The sequence below is a fragment of the Mesoplodon mirus genome, assembly GCF_964341445.2.
Source record: "Mesoplodon mirus genome assembly, chromosome: 12".
In the NCBI taxonomy this organism is placed as follows: Eukaryota; Metazoa; Chordata; class Mammalia; order Artiodactyla; family Ziphiidae; genus Mesoplodon; species Mesoplodon mirus.
This window is the reverse complement of record NC_138988.1, coordinates 91,658,639-91,677,855: the sequence shown is the minus strand read 5'-3', so window position 1 is coordinate 91,677,855 and position 19,217 is coordinate 91,658,639.

Sequence of the window (19,217 nt, the reverse complement as noted above, 5' to 3'; positions counted from 1 at the left end):
GGCAAGACTTTGCAGGGCCTTTTTTTGTTTTTTCTTTCAGAAAGACAAATTTGAACAGGAGTTGGGCAAAGAAGGAGAAGGACTTTGAAGCATTAATTATTCTTGACCTCCAAGTTGTATAATCCAAAGGCAGTACTTTTAGGGAAATGGGCATGGTTGCCAAATTTTATAAACCTAATAAGAAAATAAAATAATTTTTTATATCAAACCACTTCCACTTGAACCCCATGTGAAAAACCTATCCATCACTCTCTTCTACCCTTTTAGTCTTTTCAATTTGTGCAGAATTATAGATGATGAAATAGTTTCAATTAGAATAAAAACATGTTCGTTGGTGAAAATCACCTTTTACTTGTTTTGTGACTTTTAGTGAATCCTGTTAGAGAGTGGAAAGAGTAGCTGTACTTGAATGCTTTCAACTCACACTCTTAGACCCAACCATACAAATGATGGTGAGAGAACCACTATGGTGTCAGAGGGCCTCAGTTCAATTCTAGGCTTTGAGACTAACCACCATGTCTTCTTTACATCTTAGGGCTTCATTTTCCTCACCTGTAAAATGATACAGCTGGGCAAGATTGTTTCCAAAGTCCCTTTTTGCTCTCAAAATCCCTTTTTCTTGAGGGTATTTGCTTCAAGTGGCATTTGCACTAAGTATTAACAATTTCTCTGTATTGGTTTTGTGGCTACTCTGTTAAATAGAGACATGCTTATCTTTGTCTTCAGGAGTGTAATAGAGGCTAAAATGGAGAAGGTGACATGACCTTCACCTTTTAAAGCCGTATTATCCTGACCAACTTCTGGGTTGTGCTCCTCATCTACTTTTGATTATGTCTCTTCTTTCACTAAAGACATGGAAATAAGAAATTCAGAAAGAAGATGCCTATTATGATTTCACACACCCTCACTTTCATTTAAAAATGCATTGCTATCATGCACTTACCTTGTAATTTACTGTTAATCTCTGTGACACTACCGTGATCAGGATTTCAGAACATTTTTGAAAGATGCATTGTCTACTACTGCTTTTGTACAGTGAGTTGCACTTTGCTGCTATCCACTTTCAAGGTTGCTGAAGCACACTCATAATGGGTTATCATGATCCCAGATAAAAGCAACCCAGCTACACCAGCTTACACATCCAGGCTTTCCTTACAGGGATCTTATTTTACTTTTCATACTCAAAGAACTGTCTTCACCCTGCACTTTTTCAGGGTCCAAGAGAAAAATATAATGAACTATTAAGATCTGGTGTCAGAATTCAGCTCCTCTGAAGTCCTGGGTAGTAATACTACTTTTGCATTTACATTTCTAAGGACAAAGGGGAAGGAGTTGGTAATTGACATTTATTAAGTCCTTTCTCTCATATATTCCAGATGCCATGTTAGGTGTGTTGAAAACCTTTTCTCATCTAATCCCTCCCAGCTACCTGTGAGGTAGGAAGTATTATGGCTGTACTACAGATGAGACCCTAAGGCTTGGAGATACTTTGGAAATTACTGAATATTAAGTAAGGATATATAGAAGCAAGACTGGAACCCAGATCTGTTTATCAAATCTATATGGTGGGTTTGTGATTTTTCCATCCTTTTAAAAAATTTTTTTAACTTTTTGCTTTTGTATACATAATACATTTCATAATCAATTCTTTCAGTATCTAATACATTGTTTTCATTTTCTACCATGCAATCATCAGCAAATAAACAAAAAAACGTATCTTTTGGAGTTTGATGTTTCCCTGTCTGCCACTAGACAAGGAGGACCAAGATTCTGCAAATATTTTTATAGATCTGACATGGGGTCTTTGCAAGCCAATCATAATGGAGCCTAAAATTCATGAGTCTGAAAGTCTTTCCCTGCTACAAAAGCGTCTATTTGCCCTGCCTTTTCATCAAGCAAGGGGATGTAGTTCTTATATACAAGAGTTACTGGTGGCAAATAATTAGGAGAGTCTCGTGAACGTGTCTAGTCAGTTTAAGAACTCAGTTTTTAAAATCTTCATAAAGAAGGTGAGATTTCAGGATTTTATTCTATCATGGATAGAGTTATATGTGTGTGTGTATATATGTATATAAATGGAAAATATAGATTGTGAAAAACACAAAGTTACTTAGAAACTATGGAAATTTCTTGCAAACTCTAGAGAGAGGAAAGTCAACACCAAAGGCAGCCTGCAAGCTTCATGCAGGTTGAAAATACTAAAGGTCACATGTATGTCATTTTATCAGATGTTCACATTAGTGCAAACGTACGTCCTAAGCAATCCCTATGGCAGGGTGCCCTGGGGGAGAGAAACTTAGTCTGTGTCTAAGGAAACATCCTTAGCTCGTGACATCAATTGTTGATATTTAATGTTCCTTTTACTTTTATTTAATTACAAGAGACTTTAGTCCTAAAAGAGAGAGTCCTGAAAAACACCCCCCTTCTAAAAATTAATCGTTTTAAAATTCTTAACAAGATCTCGTATTTCTAGGAAACCAGCAATTCTTTGCAGGTTTTTCATCATGTTATGTTCTAGTGCTGAAGCACTTGTCAGGATCCTGTAGCTTCTTATTGTTGCTAGTCACACTTCAGATATAAGTGACCCTCTAAAACCTGAAGTTACTTAAAGGTTCAGTATCTGGAAACCATCCTTGTGAATTTAATATATTTAATTTTTCTTCCTGGCAGACTCTAGTTGTGTACCTGGGTTTTTTTTAGAATGGAATTATTGGCATTCACATTCAAGTGATTACACAAAGGAAATGTTCACTTCTTGCTCTTTTTCTTGGAAAAGATGATAATGAATTGACCAAAAAAAAAAAAGATATAAAAGAAAAATGCCAGATCTGTTTAAATCCAAATTCCTTTTGATACTGGCATATGCTATTCTTTGTGCTGAAAACAAGAAATCTCAATCTTTAAAATTTTGAAGATAGTTTTATTAACAGACAGATTATCTCACAGCAGAGGTCCTAGCTCACATATAAGAATATAAAGCCTGCTCAAGAATTCAATACATAACATCTCATCCTTTGTTTCTCTGAACATGCAGTTCAGAGAGAAAGATGCTCTATCAGTAGTTCTAAGCCCTTGCTGCACATGAGAATCCCCTTGGAAGTGTTTGAAACCTACCATTGCCCAGGCCCTCCCTGCCCCCAAGGTTTTGGTTCAGTTTTACTGGGGTGAGGCCCAGGCTTTTTATTTCTAAAAGTTGCCCAGGTGAGTCTAATGTGCGGCTAGGCTTGAGAACCACCGCAGCTTCACACAGCTCTCATCAGTGGAGCAGAAGACACACACAGGAGCCAGAAACATGTCTAATCATCTGGAGGAAGGGGGTAAAAAGGAAAGAAAATGTTAGTTGGGTTTGAGCTAACCAACAATCATTAGAAATAATTATTATTTATTCTTCCTACTCCATGGCAGGGATGTGGCATATTGGGAAGATCCTGACCTTGACATTGAGCAAGTGACTGGGATTCCAATGTCAGGGTCATCCCCTTATTTCAGATTCAAAGCCTCAAAGACAAACTTAGTAGATTGTTGCTTTCATGATGCTATTTCCCATATCAGTACATGGAACGGTGAGAGTGAGGTCAATTTCAAGCTGGTTAGAGCTGGGGTTCAGAAGTAAAATATAAAAATAAAATTTTTAAACATTCTTAACCCCCTCCTTCCCCTTTATGGCTTACCATCACCACCCTCCCCACTCCCCACCACTGGCCCACAGTTGCTGGGTGCCTCCACTTGTGGTTCATCTTCATCTTTTCTTTTTACTTTTTTTTTTTTTTTTCATCTGTGGCCGTCCTTTCCTTGTCCTCCTTTAACCTTCTCATCCTGGTGAGGAAAATGGCTGCATTTCTTATCCCATTGTGGATCGGTAGTGCTGCTCTCCTTCCTGGGGGTTCTTTTAACCCCAGTTTTAGCTGCCTTAGACTAGTTCCTACTTTTTCTGCTATCCTTTCCTACTTCTAGTTCACAGGACTAGGTCTCCAGTGTTTCCTCCTATTCAAGGCCTCTGGCCCCGTTGTTAAATTTTGTCATGTAATTCTGAGCGAATAACCTGGGGAAACCCAGTATTCTTATCTAGGAATTTGGGTACCTGGAGAATTAGGGATTCCAAGACAAAACATGTTTGTAAGACCAAATCCTGATCCTGTCTCATGCAAAATATTAGTAAAGTGGGAATAATATCTGTGTAAAAGCTGTTATAGAGATTGCGATGAAATAATACATTCCAAGTAGCTGGCATACATTAACACATTTCAACTGTTGGCACCTGTCTCCTCTGTATTCTTTAAGGTCAGGGAACTGTGATATGGATCTCATCCAGATTATTATATTTAGTGTGTCAGGTTTGAAACATATGGGATATATTCCTATAATCTCAAAGAAAGAAGAATGTGAATTTTTTCTTGTTTAAATTATTCAGGATTTTTTTTACAAAAATTTAACCTATATTAGTATAATTATTATTGAAAAAATACTGGGGTTCATGAATTTGGGAATAGACATTTTTATAGGTGGACTGTAGGGCTTCATTTATTTTAATGGAATATAGATTACATTGAGGATGTTAATATTTGTTTCATGAAAGTTCCCGGTTACTTCCTGCTTTTAAATAGATTTATTTTTTAGAGCAATTTTAGGTTCACAGCCAAATCAAGCAGAGAGTACAGAGAGTTTGCATTTACACGCTGTCCCTACACTGCATCACCTCCCCACTGTCAATATCCCACATCACAGTGGTACGTCACAGTCGATGAACCTACACTGACACATTATCATCTCCCAAAGTTCATACTTTACATTAGGGGTCACTTGTCACATTCTGTGGGTTTTGGCAAATGTATAATGACACATGTCCACCATTATAGTATCACTGAGAGTAGGTTCACTGCCCTAAAAATCCTCTGTGCTCCACATGTTCACTCCTCCCTCCCCAAACTCCTAGCAACCACTGAGCTTGTTACTGTCTCTGTAGCTTTGCCTTTTCCAGAATGTCATATATTTGGAATCATACATTTTGTAGCTTTCTCAGATTGGCTTCTTTCATTACTAAGATGCATTTAAGTTTCCTTCTTGCCTTTTCATGGCTTGATAACTCATTTCTTTCTAATGCTGAATGATATTCTATTGTCTAGATGTACCACAGTTTATTAATTCACCTACTGAAGAACATCTGGGTTGCTTGCAAGTTCTGGCAATTGTGAATAAAACTGACATAAACACCCCTGTGCATACTTTTGGACATAAGTTTTCAACTCATTTGGGTAAACAGCAATGAGCACGATTGCTGGATCATAAAACCTCTATTTTTGTTGTTTGAGAATTTATTGCCACTGTCATTTACAACATGGGAGATTAAATTCACTTTAGAATCACAACAGAAGTTTCAATCAGATACACTCAACCCTCAAGTGGGATGCTGCACTCGACAGTTGGCTAATTAGAGCAATACAAATGTCACAATTTCAGAGACTTTTGCTGTATTGAATGGTATGTCTCATGCTATGGAGGGATCCCAGTGAAGAAATGCATTGTTCCAGTTCTCATGTATCATGGTTTTCAAAATGTTATGCCCCAACCCATATCCAATACTATGCCCACTCAATCCCCACTTTAAATGTGAATGATCTGAGCATATCTGCTAAACTAATAGGGCAAGTCCAAAGAAAGGTATTTAGAGTGAGAGACGAGGATAAGAGATCTTGTTTTGCGGAAGAAGGATCCTACGTCAATGAGCTTATTATAATAAATATTTCATTGTAAGAGAGGAGAAGTGATTCTGAATACAGCTTGATTGCTACCTCCCAGATGTGTTTTGCAACCTAGCTCTCTGGATGCATATCAAGGGCAGTGGAGAGCAGAGACTGTATATTAAAGCTGAAATGATTTTGTTTTATTTTTTCTAAGATAATTGCAGAACAATGAAGCATAAACAGTCTTATTTCAGGAACTCTAGATCAGAGTGTAACCAAAGAGAACATACTTCCCCACTGAGCCACAGATAACCCCATAGAATTATCAAAACAAGCCACCAGTGGGCGCTAGAGCCTGAGAGTGTGTGGGATCTGTGAGTGCCAGTGTTACCACCTATTGGATGGAAGGATGTAGTGGTTACCAGGTAGAGTGGCAGTGGAGCAGGGCAGAGCAAAATTGTTTGAGAGCACGTGTGTACTAACGTTTGAGAATTCTCAGCTAGTGAGGCTTAGAGGGAAGACAACATTCTAGGCGGCATGTGGAGCAACAAGAGGGAAGGAGCCTGGGTCCCTGGGTCCCTCGGTCCCTCGTGAAGCCACCCCACAATACTGGCCCCAGCCATCTCTCTCTATGCCATTCAGTGAGAAAGAAATAAAGTTCTCTCTCTCTGGCCAGTGTTATTTCGTATCTCTGCTAATTGCAGTAGATCTTGCATCCTAGTAATACCCCTCTCTCTCAGGCCACCCCCACAGAGCACTCTCATGCAACCTCCTGACCTCCCCTGCACATCCTCCTCTGCAAAGCCTATACCCCAGTTATTTCCTAAACCCCCCTTTCCTGTGAAAACATACATGTAATTTGACAAACTCACTCAGATCTCTGTTTAGGACATTCCTTAAGAAATGTTGTAAGTGGTTAATATTATTTACGTTTTAGCAAAGGTTTTTATTGTATTAGAAAAAGGGTGATGAATGGTAGAGAGGTCAGGCGTGGTAACTGAAGTATGGAGGCGATCCTTTCGTGCATTAAGACCTATAGCCATCCTTTAAATAACATTTTGACTCCCTCCTCCCCACCCCCCAACACACATACCATTTCACTGATATATATGGCTGCCCTTGGGGGAACAAATCCACAGCAGTCTCCCACAAGTACCCTTTATAGCAATCTCAGTATATTTCCTAGAGTATGACTAACCTGAATTGTGTCCACTCTGAAAACTAAATAGTTCCTAAGATGTAAGGCTAAAAAACTAAAAATAACAAAGAAAGTAAAAGGCATTCACAAGGTCAATACTCAGGCGTGTTCAGGTAAATACAGTTACAAATAAGCCATTTAATTTAAACCCAAGTCAAGGTAGAAAGTACATGCCTGATGGCTGCATCTTCTCGCTGTTTCGACATGTACTACGTGAGCCACTGCTCTGTATGATATATGATTCCTTGAACAGTGTTTATCACACACATCATGATTAACAAATATTATTGAATGAGTGATGGATAACTCTGCTGTGTGAGCACTATAGTTAGTAGGTAAATCTCCACTTGTTAAGCTTCTTATGCATTTCTAGTCCCTAAGAAACCCTGTGTATAAGACTGGCATGGAAAACATGCCACATGGAAAACAAAATTAAAAAGGAAAGTTAAGGGAAAAAGGTGGGGTAGAGACCCAGAAAATTATAAGGAAGGCAAAACTGATAAATCTCTTTTCTCATTCAGCACTATATCCCTAGAATAACAACTTCTTTATTCAGCAGCAGAGTTTATTTGAAAGCACTAAACCCAGTATGAGGATTCAGAAGGTGGGACAGGGCAACAGTGGGGCATTGAAAGTATTTATTTCCTCCACAAACCGGAAAACACAGACACAATTGCTGGAAATGTCTAGCAGCAACTTAGGATGTAGTGGAAAGGATTTCTAAAGGATCACAGGTAACCGTGACAGGCTTCAGGTAGGTGGGATGTAATTTTACATGCTTGCAGTGGGTGCAAACAGGAAGAAGGCGCCAGCTTCAACTTGTAAGGCTCACCAAGCATGCTTGGTTCAAAGGAATGGGTTAATTTTCTCTTGACTGAATTCTGCTTGCCTGATGCCTTGTTTATGATTTACTTTCATTTGCTCAACTTCTTCTGGTCGTATCCTCTGGAATTTTCTCAGGTGGATCAGTAGATGGTTCTGAGCAGTGAGCAGCCATTCATTATAGTATCTCAAGGAAAAACATACCTGTACCTACTCTGTGCACACTCACCCTGGCAAAGAGGGTGCCCCTCCTCTCGTGAGAATGTTCTCACGGGGTTCCATCCTCACTGCTTGAGGCAACAGCCTATTCTCAACTTGAGTCGTGACAGCAGATCAGTGAATGTTTAACAACTGGCTCTAAGGTGGAGGGGGGACCCTGATGTGTAGCACTTGTCAATTTTTGTGGTGTAAATACACCTACCAGGACCTCTTTCATGTACCAGTAAGAGGCACAGAGCCCAGAGTAGGAAAGGGAAGTGTACAATCGATTCTCAGGAGCCAGAGCCAGCGGCCCCGGCACAGCACTGCAGGTGATGGTTCATCACCTCCCAGGTCCCTCTTGACACCCACTTTCAAACACCAAGATTTCTTTTAAGACTGTAGACCTAGTAGGGTCTCCTGGCTGGTCTTCCTCACTATAGAATTCTCACAGTGGTTAATGTATATTTGCTAAGCCTTCCAACAACATTCTCTCTGATCCTGCTATGGAAAGTCACCATGGTAGGCACACAGCCCCTTCCTCTGCTTTCCCTTCTTGCGCTTTCCTTCCTCTTTAGCTCTGTTCCACCTCTCCCCACTCTACTGCTGCCTTCCCTCCTACTAGTCCCACAGACATTTCCCAGGAACTCCTGTCTTAGTGTGAACTGTCCTTTATTTTTTCTTCACCAAGTCTCCACAATCACCTAGATCTGAAAGTAATCTGTCCCTCCTGATCCCAGCCCTTGTCCAAGGAAATAAGTGGCATTCTTGGTACTCAACTTACAAGGTGAAAAGAAGGATTCAATAAGGGAACTCCTTTGTCCCTACTGCCTTTTCTTGGCTACAGTTATTTAATATTTCTAAAATCTAACTTATTTTTTGCAATATCTCATTTTTTGATGTCGTTTTTCTTTATCCCTGATGCTTTCATGTGCTCATTTTCAGGAAAGGCACCGAACTTTCCTGATGACTAAGCACTAAGTTCACAAGAATTTTTTCCCCTCTTCCCTTGTCATTATCCTAATGAGTTTCAACAACCACTTACTTTAAAAAAAAAAAAACATTTTTATTGGATTATAATTGCTTTACAATGTTCTGTTTCTGCTTTATAACAAAGTGAATCATTTATACATATAAATATGTCCCCATATCTCTTCCCTCTTGCGTGTCCCTCCCTCCCACCCTCCCTATCCCACCCCTCTAGGTGGTCACAAAACACCAAGCTGATCTCCCTGTGCTATGATGCTGCTTCCCACAAGCTATCTATTTTACGTTTGGTAGTGTATATATGTCCATGCCACTCTCTCACTTTGTCACAGCTTACCCTTCCCCCTCCCCATATGCTCAAGTCCATTCTCTAGTAGGTCTGTGTCTTTATTCCCATCTTGCCCCTAGGTTCTTCATGACATTTTTTTTCTTAGATTCTATATATATGTGTTAGCATACGGTATTTTTTTTTCTCTTTCTGACTTACTTCACTCTGTATGACAGACTCTAGGTCCATCCACCTCACTACAAATAACTCAATTTCGTTTCTCTTTATGGCTGAGTAATATGCCATTGTATATATGTGCCACATCTTCTTTATCCATTCATCTGTTGATGGACACTTAGGTTGCTTCCATGTCCTGGCTATTGTAAATAGAGCTGCGATGAACATTTGGGTACGGTTTTCTCAGGGTATATGCCCAGTAGTGGGATTGCTGGATCGTATGGTAGATCTGTTTTTAGTTTTTTAAGGAACCTCCATACTGTTCTCCTTAGTGGCTGTATCAATTTACATTCCCACCAACAGTGCAAGAGGGTTCCCTTTCCTCCACACCATCTCCAGCATTTATTGTTTGTAGATGTTTTGATGATGGCCATTCTGACTGGTGTGAGATGATATCTCATTGTAGTTTTCATTTGCATTTCTCTAATGATTAATGATGTTGAGCATTCTTTCATGTGTTTATTGGCAATCTGTATATCTTCTTTGGAGAAATGTATATTTAGGTCTTGTGCCCATTCTTGGATTGGGTTGTTTGTTTTTTTAATATTGAGCTGCATGAGCTGCTTGTCAGTTGCTTCATTTGCAAACATTTTCTCCCATTCTGAGGGTTGTCTTTTCGTCTTGTTTATGGTTTCCTTTGCTGTGCAAGAGCTTTTAAGTTTCATTAGGTCCCATTTATTTATTTTTGTTTTTATTTCCATTTCTCTAGGAGGTGGGTCAAAAAGGATCTTGCTGTGATTTATGTCATAGAGTGTTCTGCCTATGTTGTCCTCTAAGAGTTTGATAGTGTCTGGCCTTACATTTAGGTCTTTAATCCATTTTGAGTTTATTTTTGTGTATGGTGTTAGGGAGTGTTCTAATTTCATTTTTCACATGTAGCTGTCCAGTTTTCCCAGCACCACTTATTGAAGAGGCTGTCTTTTCTCCATTGTATATTCCTGCCTCCTTTATCAAAGATAAGGTGACCATACGTGCATGGCTTTATCTCTGGGCTTTCTATCCTGTTCCATTGATATATATTTCTGTTTTTGTGCCAGTACCATACTGTCTTGATTACTGTAGCTTTGTAGTGTAGTCTGAAGTCAGGAAGCCTGATTCCTCCAGCTCTGTTTTTCTTTCTCAAGATTGCTTTGGCTATTCGGGGTCTTTTTAGTTTCCATACAAATTGTGCAATTTTTTGTTCTAGTTCTGTGAAAAATGCCAGTGGTAGTTTGATAGGGATTGCATTGAATCTGTAGATTGCTTTGGGTAGTATACTCATTTTCACAATGTTGATTCTTCCAATCGAAGAACGTGGTATATCTCTCCATCTATTTGTATCATCTATAATTTCTTTCATCAGTGTCTTATAATTTTCTGCATAAAGGTCTTTTGTCTCCTTAGGTACATTTATTCCTAGATATTTTATTCTTTTTGTTGCAGTGGTAAATGGGACTGTTTTCTTAATTTCACTTTCAGATTTTTCATCATTAGTATATAGGAATGCAAGATATTTCTGTGCATTAATTTTGTATCCTGCTACTTTAACAAATTCATTGATGAGCTCTAGTAGTTTTCTGGTAGCATCTTTAGGATTCTCTACGTATAGTATCATGTCATCTGCAAATACTGACACCTTTACTTCTTCTTTTCTGATTTGGATTCATTTTATTTCTTTTTCTTGTCTGATTGCTGTGGTTAAAACTTCCAAAACTATGTTGAATAATAGTGGTGAGAGTGGGCAACTTTGTCTTGTTCCTGATCTTAGTGGAAATGGTTCCAGTTTTTCACCTTTGAGGATGCTGTTGGCTGTGGGTTTGTCATATATGGCCTTTATTATGTTGAGGAAAGTTCCCTCTATGCCTACTTTCTGGAGAGTTTTTTATCATAAATGGCTGTTGAATTTTGTCAAAAGCTTTCTCTGCATCTATTGAGATGATCATATGGTTTTTCTCCTTCAGTTTGTTAATATGGTGTATCACATTGACTGACTTGCATATATTGAAGAATCCTTGCATTCCTGGGATAAACCCCACTTGATCATGGTGTATGATCCTTTTAATGTGCTTCTGGATTCTGTTTGGTACTATTTTGTGGAGGATTTTTGCATCTATGTTCATCAGTGATATTGGCCTGGAGTTTTCTTTCTTTGTGACATCCTTGTCTGGTTTTGGTATCAAGGTGATGGTGGCCTCGTAGAATGAGTTTGGGAGTGCTCCTCCCTCTGCTATATTTTGGAAGAGTTTGAGAAGGATGGGTGTTAGCTCTTCTCTAAATGTTTGATAGAATTCGCCTGTGAAGCCATCTGGTCCTGGGCTTTTGTTTGTTGGAAGATTTTTAATCACAGTTTCAATTTCAGTGCTTGTGATTGGTCTGTTCATATTTTCTATTTGTTCCTGATTCAGAATTGGCAGGTTGTGCATTTATAAGAATTTGTCCATTTCTTCCAGGTTGTCCATTTTATTGGCATATAGTTGCCTGTAGTAATCTCTCATGATCCTTTGTATTTCTGCAGTGTCAGTTGTTACTTCTCCCTTTTCAGTTCTAATTCTATTGATTTGAGTCTTCTCCCTTTTTTTCCTGGTGAGTCTGGCTAATGGTTTATCAATTTTGCTTATCTTCTCAAAGAACCAGCTTTTAGTTTTATTGACCTTTGCTATTGTTACCTTCATTTCTCTTTTATTTATTTCTGATCTCATATTTATTATTTCTTTCCTTCTGCTAACTTTGGGGGTTTATTGTTTTGTTTTTCTCTAATTGCTTTCTGTGTAAGATTAGGTTTTTTATCTGAGATGTTTCTTGTTTCTTAAGGTAGGATTGTATTGCTATACTTCCCCCTTAGAACGGCTTTTGCTGCATCCCATAGGTTTGGATCATCATATTTTCATTGTCGTTTGTCTCTAGGTATTTTTTGATTTCTTCAGTGATATCTTGGTTATTAAGTAGTGTATTGTTTAGCCTCTGTGTATTTGTATTTTTTACAGATTTTTTCTGTAATTGATATCTAGTCTCATAGCATTGTGGTCGGAAAAGATACTTGATATGATTTCAATTTTCGTAAATTTACTAAGGCTTGATTTGTGACCCAAGATATGATCTCTCCTGGAGAATGTTCCTTGAGCACTTGAGAAGAAAATGCATTCTGTTGTTTTTGGATGGAATGTCCTATAAATATCAATTAAGTCCATCTTGTTTAATGTGTCATTTAAAGCTTGTGTTTCTGTATTTATTTTCATTTTGGATGATCTGTTCATTGGTGAAAGTGGGGCATTAAAGTCCCCTACTATGATTGTGTTACTTTCAATTTCCCCTTTTATGGCTGTTAGCATTTGCCTTATGTATTGAGGTGCTACTATGTTGGGTGCATAAATATTTACAATTGTTTTATCTTCTTCTTGGATCGGTCCTTTGATCATTATGTAGTGTCCTTCTTTGTCTGTTGTAGTAGTCTGTGTTTTAAAGTCTATTTTTTCTGATATGAGAATTGCTACTCCAGCTTTCTTTTTATTTCCATTTGCATGGAATATCTTTATCCATCCCCTCACTTTCAGTCTGTATGTGTCCCTAGATCTGATGTGGGTCTCTTGTAGACAGCATATATACGGGTCTGTTTTTGTATCCATTCAGCCTGTCTATGTCTTTTGGTTGGAGCATTTAATCCATTTACATTTAAGGTAATTATCGATATGTATGTTCCTATTACCAATTTCTTAATTGTTTTGGGTTTGTTATTGTAGGTCTTTTCCTTCTCTTGTGTTTCCTGCCTAGAGAAGTTCCTTCAGCATTTGTTGTAAAGCTGGTTTGGTGGTGCTGAATTCTCTTAGCTTTTGCTTGTCTGTAAAGGTTTTACTTTCTCTGTCAAATCTGAATGAGATCCTTGCTGGGTAGAGTAATCTTGGTTGTAGGTTTTTCTCCTTCATCACTTTAAATATGTCCTGCCAGCCCCTTCTGGCTTGCAGAGTTTCTGCTGAAAGGTCAGCTGTTAACCTTATGGGGATTCCCTTGTGTGTTATTTGTTGTTTTTCCCTTGCTGCTTTTAATATTTTTTCTTTGTATTTAATTTTTGATAGTTTGATTAATACGTGTCTTGGCGTGTTTCTCTGTGGATTTATCCTGTATGGGACTCTCTGTGCTTCCTTGACTTGATTAACTATTTCCTTTCCCATATTAGGAAAGTTTTTAACTATAATCTCTTCAAATATTTTCTCAGTCCCTTTCTTTTTCTCTTCTTCTGGACCTCTATAATTCAAATGTTGGCATGTTTAATGTTGCCCCACAGGTCTCTGAGACTGTCCTCAATTCTTTTCATTCTTTTTTCTTTATTCTGCTCTGCAGTAGTTATTTCCACTATTTTATCTTCCACATCACTTATCCGTTCTTCTGCCTCAGTTATTCTCCTATTGATCCCTTCTAGAGAATTTTTAATTTCATTTATTGTGTTGTTCATCACTGTTTGTTTGCTCTTTAGTTCTTTTAGGTCTTTTTAAAAAGTTTCTTGTATTTTCTCCATTCTACTTTCAAGATTTTGGGTCATCTTTACTATCATTATTCTGAATTCTTTTTCAGGTAGACTGTCTGTTTCCTCTTCATTTGTTAGGTCTGGTTGGTTTTTGCCTTGCTCCTTTAGCTGCTGTGTGTTTCTCTGTCTTCTCATTTTGCTTAACGTACTGTGTTTGGGGTCTCCTTTTCGCAGGCTGCAGGTTCATAGTTCCCATTGTTTTTGGTGTCTGTCCCCAGTTGCTAAGGTTGGTTCAGTGGGTTGTGTAGGCTTCCTGATGGAGGGGACTGGTGCCTGTGTTCTGGTGGATGAGCCTATATCTTGTTTTTCTGGTGGGCAGGTCCACATCTGGTCGTGTTTTTTGGGGGTGTCTGTGGCCTTATTATGGTTTTTGGCAGCCTGTCTGCTAATGGATGGGGCTGTGTTCCTGTCTTGCTAGTTGTTTGGCATAGTGTGTCCAGCACTGTAGCTTGCTGGTCGTTGAGTGAACCTGGGTGTTGGTGTTGAGATGGAGATCTCTGGGAGATTTTTGCCATTTGATATTACATGGAGGTGGGAGGTGTCTTGTGGACCAGTGTCCTGAGCTTGGCTCTCCCACCTTAGAGGCACAGCCCTGATGCCTGGCTGGAGCACCAGGAGCCTGTCATCCACATGGCTCAGAATAAAAGAGAGAAAAAAATTAAGAAAGAAAGGAGAAGATAAAATAAAGTAAAATAAAATAAAGTTATTAAAATAAATAATTATTTTTAAAAATTTTTAATGTAATAAAAAAAATTTTTTTTAAAGGAAGAAAGAAAGAAGAGAGCAACGAAACCAAAAAACAAATCCACCAATGATAACAAGTGCTAAAAACTATATTAGAAAAAAAAAAAAGACAGACCGAACCCTAGGACAAATGGTAAAAGCAAAGCTATACAGATAAAATCACACACAGAAGCATACACATACACACTCACAAAAAGAGAAAAAGGGGAAAAAATATATATATATCATTGCTCCCAAAATCCACCTCCTCAATTTGGGATGATTCATTTTCTATTCAGGTATTCCATGGATGCAGGTACATCAAGTCGATTATAGAGATTTAATCCACTGCTCCTGAGGCTGCTGGGAGAGATTTCCCTTTCTCTTCTTTGTTCGCACAGCTCCTGGGGTTCAGCTTTGGATTTGGACCCACCTCTGCGTGTAGGTCTCCTGAGGGTGTCTATTCCCGCTCAGACAGGATGGGGTTAAAGGAGCCGCTGATTCGGGGGCTCTGGCTCACTCAGGCCGGGGGCAGGGAGGGGTATGGAGTGCGGGGCGAGCCTGCGGCGTCAGAGGCCAGCATGACGTTGCACCAGCCTCAGGCGCACTGTGTGTTCTCCCGGGGAAGTTGTCCCTGGATCACGGGACCCTGGCAGTGGCGGGCTGCACAGGCTCCTGGGAGGGGAGGTGTGGACAGTGACCTGTGCTTGCACAGAGGCTTCTTCGTGGTGGTAGCAGCAGCCTTAGCATCCCATGCCCGTCTCTGGGGTCCGCGCTGGTAGCTGCGGCTCACGCCCATCTCTGGAACTCCTTTAAGCGGTGCTCTGAATCCCCTCTCCTCGTGCACCAGGAAACAAAGAGGCAAGAAAAGAGGGAAGAAAAAGTCTCTTGCCTCTTTGGCAGCTCCAGACTTTTTCCCGGACTCCCTCCCGGCTAGCTGTGGCACACTAGCCACCTTCAGGCTGTGTTCACGCTGCCAAACCCAGTCCTCTCCCTGGGATCCGGCCTCCGAAGCCCGTGCCTCAGCTCCCAGCCCCGGCCCATCCTGGCGGGTGAGCAGACAAGCCTCTTGGGCTGATGAGCACTGGTCAGCACCGATCCTCTGTGCGGGAATCTCTCCACTTCGCCCTCCGCACCCCTGTTGCTGCGCTGTCCTCCGTGGCTCCGAAGCTTCCCCCCCATCCACTCCCCCATGTCCGCCCGTGAAGGGGCTTCCTAGTGTGTGGAAATCTTTCCTCCTTCACGGCTCCCTCCCACTGGTGCAGGTCCCGTCCCTATCTTTTGTCTCTGTTTTTTCTTTTGCCCTACCCAGGTACGTGGGGAGTTTCTTGCCTTTTGGGAGGTCTGAGGTCTTCTGCCAGCGTTCAGTAGGTGTTCTGTAGGAGTTGTTCCACGTGTAGATGTATTTCTGATGTATTTGTGGGGAGGAAGGTGATCTCTGCGTCGTACTTTTCCTCCATCTTGAAGCTCCCCTCACCACTTACTGTTATAAGCACACTTCGGGCTTCTCACCCTCATATATTATTTATTCTAGTCAGAATGAATTATTTGTTTTTATCATATACATGCTTTATTCTCTGCCAACTAAGTAGTTATGGTGGTTGTTCTTCATTTGGCCCCTACCCCAATCCACTATCCACCTCAGAGCTGTGATCCAGGGAGCTGTCCCTCCTCACTGTGCACCCTAGCTCCCTTGCTCCCTTGCTCCTTGTTGGAATCTACGGATGGGAGTCACAGCAGGAGATTGAGGAATGGGAGGAAAGAGATGGAGGTGAGGGAGAGGGGCAAATTAGGGTATGAGTTTAAGAGATACAAACTACCATGTATAGAATAGGTAAGCAACAAGGATATATTGCCTAGCACAGGGAATTAGAGCCATTATCTTTAATAACTTTTAATGGAGTATGATCTGTGCAAATACTGAATCACAATGCTGTATGCCTGAAACTAATATAATACTATAAATCAACTATACTTCAATTTTAAAAAAGGGACTGGGGTTGTTTCCCCACCTGCTCCTGTCCTGCTTCAGCATCATGGCTCTTGCAGTGGCTGTATCCCTCAAGGACTACAGCTCTGCCAGGGGGTCCTCTCTCCATGGCTCCAATCTTCAATGATCCTTAGAACACTCTTTCCTAGATGTGACCTCTCACTGTTGTGTGTCCTTGGGCCCCTCAACATCCCTTGTTCATCCCTTAATCCTGCTAGCATCTCTATAAACAGTCCCTATAAATAGTGACTCAAGTATTCCCAGATCTCCATCAGATTGTGCTTTAGGCTTCCTACAAGCATCCCCACTACTATAGAACCACAACTAGTATCAATTTCCATCTGGGATTTTCCCTACCGAATTCTCTCCATATGAATATTTTATCCATCTTTAAGTATTGGAAGAAATGCCAATTACTATGTAAAGTAATATTCCCATGTATCTCCCAGTAGAAAGTATTCAATAATATATCTGCTCTCAGAATTCTCAAGGCATTTAGCCATATCTCTTAATAGATGTACATAATTAACCAAAATAAAAAACAACACATGTCATATTTCTGTCAGATTTGAGGGTGGAATTTAATTTTCCTTCCTAAAGTATCAGTTCAGTGTCTTTCAATAAGTACCCCCTCAAACATTGGTTGATCAATGAACAAATTATTCATGTTACTATCTTTCCTTTCTCTACCGCTTATATTTTGCCTAGAGCATCTTAACTACTATTAAGCATTCCTTTAAAGGTTGAATTTATACTGCATTTTCTGTTTATTTCCTCTCTATCTCACAAACTACATTCCACTTTTATAGTTCAATGATTACTTTTATAAAGTTGATTATTAAATTTCTTACATTTTTCTTTCGTGGTATTAGACTTGGATTTCTAACTGCCAAATTACCATCACTGTATGTAGGCATCACTACCTTAACATCCCAATATTCCATGCTGATGTAATAATTCTGTTCTTAAAAGAAGCTCCTTAGCCTGGTTTCTCCACTTCTGAAGGTCATCTGTATCCTCCTATAACACAAAATCAGAAACTTGGAATCATCTTAGAATACAATTTCTTCTACTTGATTCTTCCTCTGAAAATTCCCTTGAATTACAAAAATATTTTCTATAAGTACTCCAATCACCATAATTCATTCCCTCCATTTATTTTTGCAAAAATTATTACTATATTCTAAAGAGTCTTCGTATTTCCCATGTTTTCCTTATCACAATATCCAGACCTCTGCTATGTGAGAGCTAGAATAAATATCAGAACCCAGGTTCACCACCTTTATTTTACAAAGAGAGCAGTGGGGTCAGGAGGGGTCAAATGACTCACTGTCTCACACATCTGGGTAGTGTGGAAAAGCTGGAAGGGGAGACTATCTCATGATACCTACTGTGGCATTTTTTGCAATATCTCAGGATTCAACTTCTGTCCTCCCACCAGGTTAATGTTCATCCTTGCTGACCTATTTGTATCATGCTCTTGCTTATTATTACTACTTGCTTACTGTAACTATTCATGGCTTTCAATAGAAAGACTTATCTAATCTTATCCATTAGTTAAGTCACTCTGGCATTCAGTTGCCTACACTGCAGCTCCACACTCCACTTTTAGTCTTTTTTTCCCACTGCCCCCAATGCACCTGTGTGTGTAAAATTATATGCTTATCATATAGCTTGTTCTTTTCCTACTAAAGTCTCTGCTTTTCTACCTCCATATCTAAAATTTATGACTTTATCCTCTTCCCTAATTATCTCTGAAATACATTATCAATGCTGTGTTCTCCATTATGCCTTTTGATATTCCCTTAACTGGGAATACTAACTCACCTAAACATTGAGTCTATGATTTGTTATTGAAAGTACTTAATGTTCCTTTGTAGAATAATCATAAGCATATTTGTGTCTCTTTCCATTTCCCTGTCTCTATTTACTTGCCTTTATGTCTCTCACACCACTAGGTCCAAAACTTCATACAAAAGGAACACTCAGTGTTGATAAATTTTAATATTTTTGATAGCCCAAGCCATTGAATTTAAGTGTTTCACATACCTTCTTATTTATTTCAATACATTAGTATTTAATCTACATTTTTAAGGTGCATATCTCACAAAAACAGTTGAATATAACTTTGAGTCTGAGAGGTGGTGGCACCATGAAATAGTGGTACAGAATCTCCCACCTTCAATAAACAAAAGCAAAAACAACCCTACAACAAAATTTCCATCAGTAGAAAGAAATATGGAAAATTATAAACTCCAAAAAGTGATGACCAGTGAAAGGAAAGAAGATTCTGGTATAATGACCAAGTTGACAGGATTCCCAACCCTGCTCCTACCTCAGGAAGCAGGACTAAGGATACAGGAAGCTATAAAAATCCTGAGGATACTTCTGAATACTCTAACTTGAAAAGAAGTGGGCTAAAGGGATGAGTAGATGTGCCTGAGAAAATCAAGATAAACACTCAGTAAATGCTTTACAAACTACATCTGGACCTTGACAGAAACAGGAAGGCCCTAATTCTCTTGCTCCAGCATATAGTGCTAAGTTGGGGGAGTGAGCCAAAGCCCCAAAGAGTTGAATTCATGCCAAGCTGGGTGGAATGAGTCTAATAAAGG